Genomic DNA, 10,501 nt, shown 5'->3' on the forward strand with positions numbered 1-10,501 from the left:
TTTCTGGGCAATTGCATCTTGATAATTTCCTTTTTCAGTCATTCTGTTGTTATTTTCCTGTGGTGCTTGGGATCCTGTTGCATAACACAGTTTTGGCCAAGTTTTAGCTGTCAGACAGATGGCCTCACGCTTGACTCTAGAATACTTATACAGAGGGGTTCATGGTGTCCAGCTCCTGTGGCTTCAAAACAAGCCTGAATCCTCAACCCCCACCACTGTGCATAATAGTTGGTTTAAGGTGTTTGTGCTCACATGCTGTGTTTGGTTTTCATCAAACTGGGCACTTCGCATTGTGGCCAGACATCGGCACAATTGGCTCAAAGAAATTTTTTCCAGAAGTCTTACGGTTTGTTCAGATTCAACTTCGCAAACCTAAGCTGTGCTGCTATTTTTGGTTGATAGACCTGCAACCCTTCCAAGCAAACTATACTTGTTCAGTCTTTTTCTTCTGTTTGGAACTTTTCAATTTTTTTTCTTTTTTCGCAATTTCTTTGAGCATTGCACAATCTGTCCTTCGGGTGAACTTGCTGGGATGTCCACTCCTGGGAAAAATGCAACTGTCTGTAGACTAAAAGACTCCAAATTGTTTGGAAACGACCTTATAACCTTTCCCAGATTGATGGACAGGAACAATTGTTGTCTTAAGATCATTGCTTATGTCCATGTTCTCATTCAATGAGTTGGGGTTTATGAATATGCTGATCTGGCCTCACACGCATCTCCCTGGCAGCAGATGAGACTGGCTTTTCCTGTTTAATCTGACTCTGCTATGATGTGGCCGTTCGCCAGTTCTTTGGACCAGGGAGCCAGCTGGTTCGAGCTTCTGTTCAACCAATGCTCAGTACATGTGCCACACTGATATATTGTCTTTTTAAAAAGCTTTAAATGTGTTTTTTTTTTTTTTCACCCATTTACACCGACACTCATACAGTGCTTCTTATCACATATATATTTATATATGTACTCTATATACAGTATAGTACAGGAGTAGCTGCCCCTTTTTCACTACAATTACACACTGATGAACGTATCACAGGCAGTGTGGGGTTCAGTGTCTTGTCCTAGAACACTTCGACACGGGGATTGAACCTCCGACCTTCCGGTTTAAAGACGGCAACTCTACCAGCTGAATCTCACACCTCATACAACTTTGTCCCACACAGCAGGTAGTCAGTATTTCTCCAAATAGTCTACGTAGAACATCCGTCACCTTTCTGAGACTCCAGGTGGTGCTCTGCAGATTGAAAGCAGAAATCTTAGCCAGAAATCCTCAGCTGTGGTGATAGATGACTGTACTCATATGTCTTGTAGCACACAATAAGCCCTAAATGGACACGTTGAGTGGATTAAAAACTTGATTTTTAGACATTGAAAATGCTCAAAACTGGTTTTAACTAGATTTCAGAAGTGCAAAATTCTTATTTGTCATTTTATGTCATGTTTTGCATAAAAAGCCTCGTTTCCACTGTCAGTACGGTTCGGGTCACTTCGTATCGGTACGGTACGGGTCGCTTTGGGGTCAGCTTTGCGTTCCCACTGTACAAAAGGGACCCTCAGGGGTGGGCGGAGTGCGTGCCGAAGCGTCACTAAGTCGATTTACGTAAAGACGTGACGGCATATAATCTGCGACACAAGTGGAACAACAACAAACCAGCGCAATAGCTGACTCCGAAAACTTTCGTTTCGCACAGCGCCATCGAGCTCCCGCTGTACAGCCTCCTCACCAACAACGGAGAGCAGAGCCTGCACCTCCTCAGCACTCCAGACTCCGTTGCAAGCAGACATTAAAAATGGCGCGGGTGTGTTGTTGTGCTCGGTTGTGCTTCAGATATCCGCCACGCTGCGCAATGACATCATATGCTCGACCAATCACCAGCTCGCAGTGCTTTGGCTCCTCCCCAGGGGAACCAGTCCTGTGTGCTAGGTACCCCAAGCAGAAGGGTTACAAAAATGGTAATGGGTACCATGGGACCGGTACGCTTTTGTGGTAGTGGAAACACTGAAATAAGCGAACCGTTCTGAACCGACCCGTACCGGACTGCATAGTGGAGACGCGGCTAAAGAGGATTTTCGGAATTATTCTGATGTAAGGTTATTTGTAAATGTTCTCAGTTACTTTCCATCCCTGCATGACTTACATGTTGTTGCACATTTTAGAAGCCGTTCAGAGAATAGTCGTCAGAGTAAAAATGAAAACTAATCAGTCCAACAAAAGCAATGTGAGCCAAGAGTCATGACTTTCATACTCCTGCATACATTCAGCTACACCCGCACAAACATCGTGACTCAGGAAGTCAGCTGCGAGGAATCCTTTCTGAGGAAATCTGCCGTCAAACCTGAAATGTATCTTTCAGAGGAAGGAGGAAATAAAGCAAAATGTTTTCTGGAAAATCTACTCAGACGTTTTGATTTAGCTTCGTATAAATCTGTTCGAAGTATTATTCATTGTCTCTACAGTCAAAAATACATGAAGTATCTTCTTCCATTGAGAAACTCGGGGTAACACTATGTAATTCAGTCTGGCTTAAGTTCACTGAGGGGACATGATGTGGTCACAGTTGGTTGGTCATCAGACCTGCTCTCTGTTTCACTGAGAGATATAGATTCTTATTTAAATACATTTCTAATCCTAGTTTGTCTTAATGCTGTTGACTACATGATTATTCAGTTCAATAAAGAAACCTTTTATTCCACCAGTTCTTATTTCGATACTCACTGTTAGCTGATTGGCTGTTCTGGATTAATAGACTGAATTATTAAACCTAGACATGTGTGCAGAATATATAGCCATCCTCACCATATTTTTACCTGGACATTAAGTCTGATAGATTATATGGCTCCATTCGAAAATGTTGCAAATAAAAGGCAGAAATCAAACGTTATCTGTGCTGGCCGTGAATGACGGATGTCAAAGATGGAAGCCGGGCAGAAGTGATAAAGCAGAAATGTCACTTAGGGATTATCTACTTAATGTATCCCAACACACACTCATACAGTTTATTATGGAGTCTCTCTGTTGCGATACAGTTAGCAGGATCTTTGCGGGCATGTATGTACCTGCAGTGGTTTCTGTTGTTTTCAAACCAACCGTTGCCCAAATGCTGGAGTTTGCAATGATTTTTTTTTCATTGTGAATGCACTCACGCTGTTGTTCTTGAATCCATCATGTTTGGCGAATCCATGAGAGTTTTATTTGAGATGAAATTGTTCTCAATGTGTTTTATTCTGGGTAAGTGACTCAAGAAACATCTCCACATTGTTGTGAGCTCGCAAAAAGGGTTACAAGCAAGAGAGAAGACGGCCAAGAGAAGTTAACGTCATGCCCAGACAGAGAGCAGAATGAGTTTCACTTGAAAGAAAGCCAAGACACTGAGCCTGGGGAGGGCGTGAGATAAAACTCTGATTTTGATTGATTAGTTCGACTGTGACAATGACTGAATAACACTTTTCATTATTCTTATTTAACATGACATCCTCTTCAAAATACAACATGACCCGATCCATAACTTAATGTCATGCTTAATATGCAATGGCCTTGTTTAAATTGAATTTTCTTTTTTTTTGTTGAACTTTTTGTTCATTTTCAAAATTATTTTAGAACACACTCAAATTTTCCTTTCAGTTCAATAACTTCGAAGGTAAAGAATAAATACAAAATGTAACTCGTGTAAAAATGTAGAGGTGGTATTAACTGATTAATGATATTTTTTAAAATCTTTGTAAATATGTTTCACTTGAAGCATCACATCTTGACTACTGTTAATACTAATCTTAAAACAAATCATACGTGTAAGAACTCCATCAGGTTTTGTCAGCTGTTTTGATCTCTGCATCTCATCCACAAATCTGGTGACCTCTGACCCCGGTGTTTGTGACTGTTCGTGTCATATTTTGGTCAGTGGGAGTGTGAAACTTCTGCTGGAACAACACCCTAACATGGATGTCTATTGTCAACTGATCCACAGACCAGTTAAACAAGCAACACCTCTGTCCTCAGTCCATCCCAGGGTGGAGCTGAGAAATCAGTGCAGTCAACGAGGTGGATTAGGCTAACCGTCACTTGGGGTTTTTGTTTGTATGGTCATGTAAGGATTCACTTTGTGTGTGTGATTACATACATGTGCTTACCTCCTCATCCACAACCACCTGTTTTTAAAGACTTTGTGACACATTTGTTTTATTATGACGTTATTTTATCATTTTGAGCACTATTTTTTTTCACTTTCTTACTCAGGAACACCTGCTAATCCTTTTGATCACGTCTCGTCTGCGTTGTTGTCGCTCTGAAGTTGGAGTTGTCACCTCACTGTCATGACTTGTTTTGTTTAAAGACGTTTTAATGTGGCTTTTAGACTCTTTGCTCTGTATTTGTTCTGGCACAAGGAGATCAGCAAGGCAACCAACATTCTGAATACTTAGTAGACAACAGTTTCTTTAGTTTGTGTGTGTGAGACACGGGAGACGTAAAACCCTCCCTCATGTAACTATCAGGTTGAATTCTGCTACCTCAATGTTCAACCCTTGTTTAGAAATCTAGCCTCCCAGTATACAGGTCTTGTGGGGTGTGTGTACATTATCGGAGGATTCACGCTTTACAGAAAATGCTCATGGTTTGAATCAGAATCGGAACAAAAAGGTTTTATGGAAACTGCTTTAGTAACAGAACAGACCTGACAGAAAAATAAAACACACATCTGGAAAAGAAAAATGAAAAAGAAAGTAAAATATTTCTTTTTGTAAATGACTGCATTAAAACCAATGGGACATTTAACTACTGGTTTAGATAAATGTAGTTCACAATTCCTCAACACCAACAAAGATGACACTTTTCGTAATATAATAACGCAGCCATGAAATATCTGCACATTGTCACAGTTTGACATGGTTTGTGGAATTATTTTGTAAACAAGTTAAATCTCTCATTTGGCTTCTACGACATGTCTTCCTTCACACTAGTGAAACAAAAGGACCACTATGGAGGTGTTTATCCTGTAACATGTTGTGTGTTTGACATTTATGCTAATTAGCTGACATTTGAATACATATAATGCCCATAGCATTTAAGAAAATTTATTTAAATTTCTACCCTAAAATGTTAGAATTTGCCCAACCCATGACCTTAGAATATGTATGATGAAAGATCTGCATTTCAGTCACTCTGACAGCTTTTGGTTGGTTCTGATTTGTGGAGAGATTAAAAAAAAAAAGAAAAAAAAGAGAGATTTCCAATTCTTGACTAACATGCAAAATGTAATGACCAGACGTTGAATTGGAAACGGGGTAATGATGGACCAGTAGGGTATTCAGTCTACCCTTCCCAGTGTTGTAGAGGTATTGCTTAAGTCAGATAGTCTTACTCGTTTTTCTGCAGAACTGAGCTCTAACTGGTGCCTAGTTTAGATTTTTGGTTCCGTCTAATGGCAGTAATGACCTGTGCTTCTAGGCTACCATGTTTGACCATTATCCCTTGGAAATTGTTTATCAGTTGGCCCTGCAGGTCTGTGTACTGTGTGGATTATAGGTGGTAATGAGAGGGACAAGCTTTTCAGACTCATTCCGTTAAAACAGGGACCAGGTGGCTGATGGTTTAGGTGGGAGTCTGAGATGCTAAAGTGTTATGTTTGACGGATCTTAAAAAGCATTGGGGATAACCCCTCTGTCGGAGGCTTTGATTAAAGGAAAGAAATCGAGGATTGAAAATCTGATTCTCTGGATGAGAATCTGTGGATGCAGATGATTGGGGGTTTAACTATACCCCTGAAGATATTTGAAGTAGAGCAGGGGTGTCGTGTTGGACAATCAGTCAAATTGTACAATTTCTGGTGCAACAGGGACTCTTTTGGGAAAAAGTAGTCTCAGCTCAGAAGCCTCACTGCCTTCTCACCAAACGCTTTCAGAAGATGCGCTCACCGTGGAGCGTATGGTTTGCAAAATATTCTAATAACACCAAATCAGCCATGAAACATTTCAAATACTTGTCTCTAGTAAATGTTGACACCAATTAGGCTACATTTCTGTTACAGACCAGACATAATTTCTAAATGAGAAATTGTCAATTTGAGGAGATAAAGAACATATGTGGACATTGAGATTTCATGCGGTGACAAGCAATACATTTTATTCTAAGTTTGTCAGAGGGCCGAGCATCCAGATTGGAAATCATATGTGACCGGGCTTTTGTCAGGTCTGGGATGATCTGCTGAGGTGGAACAGGTGAGCAGTCTTCTCAGCATCAGTCAAAAAGGAATTGTGTTCCAAACCAATGATGACAAATCATCAACTGTCATGAAGCCTTGAGTTCAGAATTTGCTACCTTGTCACTACCTTGAGGTCTGGTCAGATAGGCAAAAGGAAAAAACCCTACCATTGTCTTTTTTCAAGCTTTTTTTCCTCTACTTCAATGGTAAAAGTCATGAGGTAAAGGAAAGACGGTTGAAACTGTCTTAAGGAAGAGTTCACCGCATTGCATTGAGAATCCTGCCACTCTTACACTACACTCTGATTGGGGTCTGCAGCACTGAAACTACAAATATTTAGAATATATTCTACAAGATTCCCTTTAGATACTTCATTACATTGTTGCACAAATGTCATCTTATAGCTATTAAATTAATGATATTATAGAATATTGCTTTTTTGTCAAGGTTTGTAATTAAAAAAGGAAAGAACAATTTTAAAAATGTAAAACATGTTACTGTCACAGGCTGCTCAAACACTTCCTCTTGTCCTCATATTTATACACACATATCAGTTGATATAACTGGATGAAAATAATCGAGTGTCGCTGTGACCTGATTGCCAGAGGAGGGCAGCACATGATAAACCAACACACACTCGGAAAACTTTCTATAGAGGATTAAATAGATACTCAGCCTTTTGTGACCCCTCTATTTATATGCAAATATATTTCTGACAGCGCAAAGAAGGCCTCGTCTATGGAAATCAGCAGCAGGCTGTAATTGATGCTGGAGATTTCTACAAAAAAAGGAAAGAATGAGACTAGCATGAGACCTTTCAGCTGGGAGGCCTCTTCTTAAGAACAATACTCACACCCAAATGTACTTGTAAATGCAGAGCTGCACCGTGTCTGGTCTCTTTTTCTCCTTATTTTACTATTTTTCCCCATTGAGTTTTGCACAAGGAGGTTTCAGTATCTCATCCCAGAAATGTTTGTAATGTCAAATTGTGGTTAAATCAAACTATTGTGATCTCTCAAGATATCCAAAAGGGTAGATAAGCAAACCAATGAAATACATAGATCTTTCTGAAATGCGTAGACAAAAACAGAGACAAGAGATAGTCCAGTCCACAAAGGGGAGGAAACAGGAAACCGGGCATCATGTAAGGAAGTAGAGCAACAAGATCGTCCCCTTCTCCTCCTCCTCACCACACACTCTCGGACAAATGTTCCTATGTAATTCCCTTCCCACCCAATCCACTGCACTTGTAAAACGTTGGCGTGCTACTGGAAACCATGGAAACCACCGCATGTTGGCTACTTGAAATGCATTCACAGCAACCTCACTGTGAAAACAGGACTATCCCACCCACAAGAGGGAAAGAGGGTGCATTGATCACCGTGACGTGGGTAGTGCTGGGTCTTAATATGAAGGACAGAAATGTCCATACAGTTCAAATACAAGAGCACACCTCCCCTTATTTCCTTTGCTTCCACAGCAAACCTGTGCTCCTTAAAGATACAACCGGAATCATACATTTTCAAGTGAAAAGATTAACAAGAATGATGTGAAAATGAAATAAATCATATCGGTTTTTAAATGATCCACTTCCAGACATCACATCTGTGAATTGTAATTGTATTCGTTGTCTAAGTTGCTTACTTTTAATATTCATGCTTTTTTTTTCTTTCTTAAAAAAGGTTCTTGGTCTTTAAAACAACAATTATTATTATTAGACCATTTAAGGATCTAACTTTGAATGGATTTCACTGGAAATCTGCCCTAAATCTGACATGATTCTTTTGAGTTACCTCATTCACTCTTCAATCAGATATGACGTAAACCTACTCAGAACAAAGGAAATATTTTGAATACCTGAACATCCAAACTTTCATTATGGTAGGTTACCTTAATTTAAATGGGGAATGAATTTGCAGCTCAGTTAGCTTTCTGGCAGAGACTCGATTATTTTTTTTAAAAAGGAATTACACACAAGAAATTCTTGACTTTTTCAAGATATTTGGTGAACAAACGTTTAATCATCTTTGAAACTGTACCTCACATGGGTGATTTACTCAGCAGATACCATTTAAATTGCAATTTATTTGTTATCATTGTCGTGATACAGTTCAATTCACAAAAAAAAGCAACATTTGATCAGTCAAACAGAAAAAGTAAGATCATCCCTACATTTATCGCACCTTTAAATCTATTCGTTAAAATCAGGGGTCCTGGATCTTGTGACATTCTCTGGGATCTCCTTAGCGAGTGAAAGGAGTACCCAGGCTTACTTAAAAACATAACACCAACAGCTTGATGATCTCTTCACTACTGAATTATGGATTGTCATCATGTGTGTTTAAAAATCTGCCTCAGGCTCAGGCAAAAGGTTGTGCTGGTCAATGCATCTAGCAGGGCATTTAAAAAGATCTTACAATCATTTGAAGATGCAAGTTTCTACTTTAAAGTTCCACTTCAAGGTCTTAAAGTGTTGTAACAAGCAGGAAGACCTTTTTTTTTTTTTTTTTTTTTTAAAGTATCTCTGTTCATGCCTTAGATTAACATTAAGATATGTTTTGTATATTAAAGAAATATACAGCTCAGCAGGGACGTTTAACAGTAACAACAGCCCGATTCTTATTGTTAAACTCATTCCAGACCTGCACAGAGGTGCAGATGTTTTAGTTTGGAGTTGATGTGTTGCTTCAGTGACTGAGCGGTTGAAAATACTGTGTGCTGTGAAGAAGACGGCTGCATTTTGCAGTTATTTTCCACTGTTGCAATGAAAAGCAAACAAACTCTTCTAACTTTTCTCTATATGTCACTATAAACTGCAAAGGTTTATTGATGTTTATGTTTTCAAGTGGCAATGGACACATTCAGCCTTCAGAACACATTTGCTTTATTGATTTATTTTCAATGATTTGATCAGGACATCAATCCGGAACTAGGTATTAAAGTCAGATAAATGTGGGAAAGTAGTAAAACATGTATGAAGATAAAAAGTACTAATAATCAAACATGTACTTTAGTTCAGCACCTGAATAGATGTACATATTTATGTTCCACATCAGATAGAAATTCAATTTCAAGTTGACAGAAATTCAAATTTCCCACCATTTAACCTGTCTCTTACAACTGTAGGGGTCAGTGTTGTGGATTTAACATTCTGTCATGAGGTCATTTAAATGTTTACTGTGGGTGCAACATGGTTAGACTCTGCCTTCACCTCAGCGAGATCCTGACTGCTTGATGTCACTCGCAGAGAAAGGGATGAACAGCCTTGTAAAGTATTTTGGTTTAAAATCCTCAGCCTCGCGTGGACTGACATCTGTGACATCTCTGGCTGATGGAAATTATTTTGTGATCGACAAACAACTGGGGTGGATTTGTGTCCTGACCTGGACCGTCCTGTGGAGGGTTTGCCAGTGCTGTGGTTCAGGACATTTTTATTCCACCAGGACACGACCTTTTGATGTGCAGGCTTTGTTGCTTTCTGAGGCAGGAAAAGCTGGACAATTTGTTCCCTCAAACTGACACTTTCTTTAATAGTTACGCTCATTAATTATTAGATTATAAGTATTATAAGTATTAGACGCCTTTCACAAGTTTGTGACTGAGGTGGGTCTTTTAAAAAATGCTTCTTGCAACCTTCAACTTCTTTTGATTCTTCCACTTGTGAATGGATATGAACTCTGGCAACTTCTTGCTGTCTATCTACTTCTCTACAAATGTGCTGAATTTGACGGTAAATATCTACGGATGACTGAAAACATCAATGCTGGCCATTATGTTGTGGTCTATCATGTTGACAAGCTTTTGCAATGTTCTTCTTTTACCAAACAGCTTGAGGGGCTCCAGAGCACAGAGTCAGTATTTTCTAAACTCTTTGTTTAGTTTCTCTGAGCCCTGGTGCTGCTGCCTCAACAGCTTACTGCAGAGAAAATTGTTGCATTTTCCACCACGGACTTAAGAAAGGATAATAACTTTGTGCACACGTGAGAAGTTGCAAGCTTCCTCAAGAAGAAGAGGCTGCTCTGTCCCTTCTTGCGAACAGCCTTTGTGTTGCATTTCCAGTTCATTCTGTTGCCCATGGGAACCTGAAGATATCTGCAGTTCTCTGCCACCGTCAAATCTTCTTCCAAGACAGACAGAGCGTTCAGCTTACTGTTCATCTCTTTAGTTAGGTGCCCTTTTTTTTCTTGAATGAGTCATTGGTCAGGGATAAGTGGCTTAATAAAGAAACAATGGCCAGGTACATGGAAAAAAAGGAGCCAACGTCCAAAAGAAAAACTTCAGATAGCCTGGAGCGCCTCTGCTCA

Source organism: Odontesthes bonariensis, chromosome 17 (assembly GCF_027942865.1).
Source record: "Odontesthes bonariensis isolate fOdoBon6 chromosome 17, fOdoBon6.hap1, whole genome shotgun sequence".
In the NCBI taxonomy this organism is placed as follows: Eukaryota; Metazoa; Chordata; class Actinopteri; order Atheriniformes; family Atherinopsidae; genus Odontesthes; species Odontesthes bonariensis.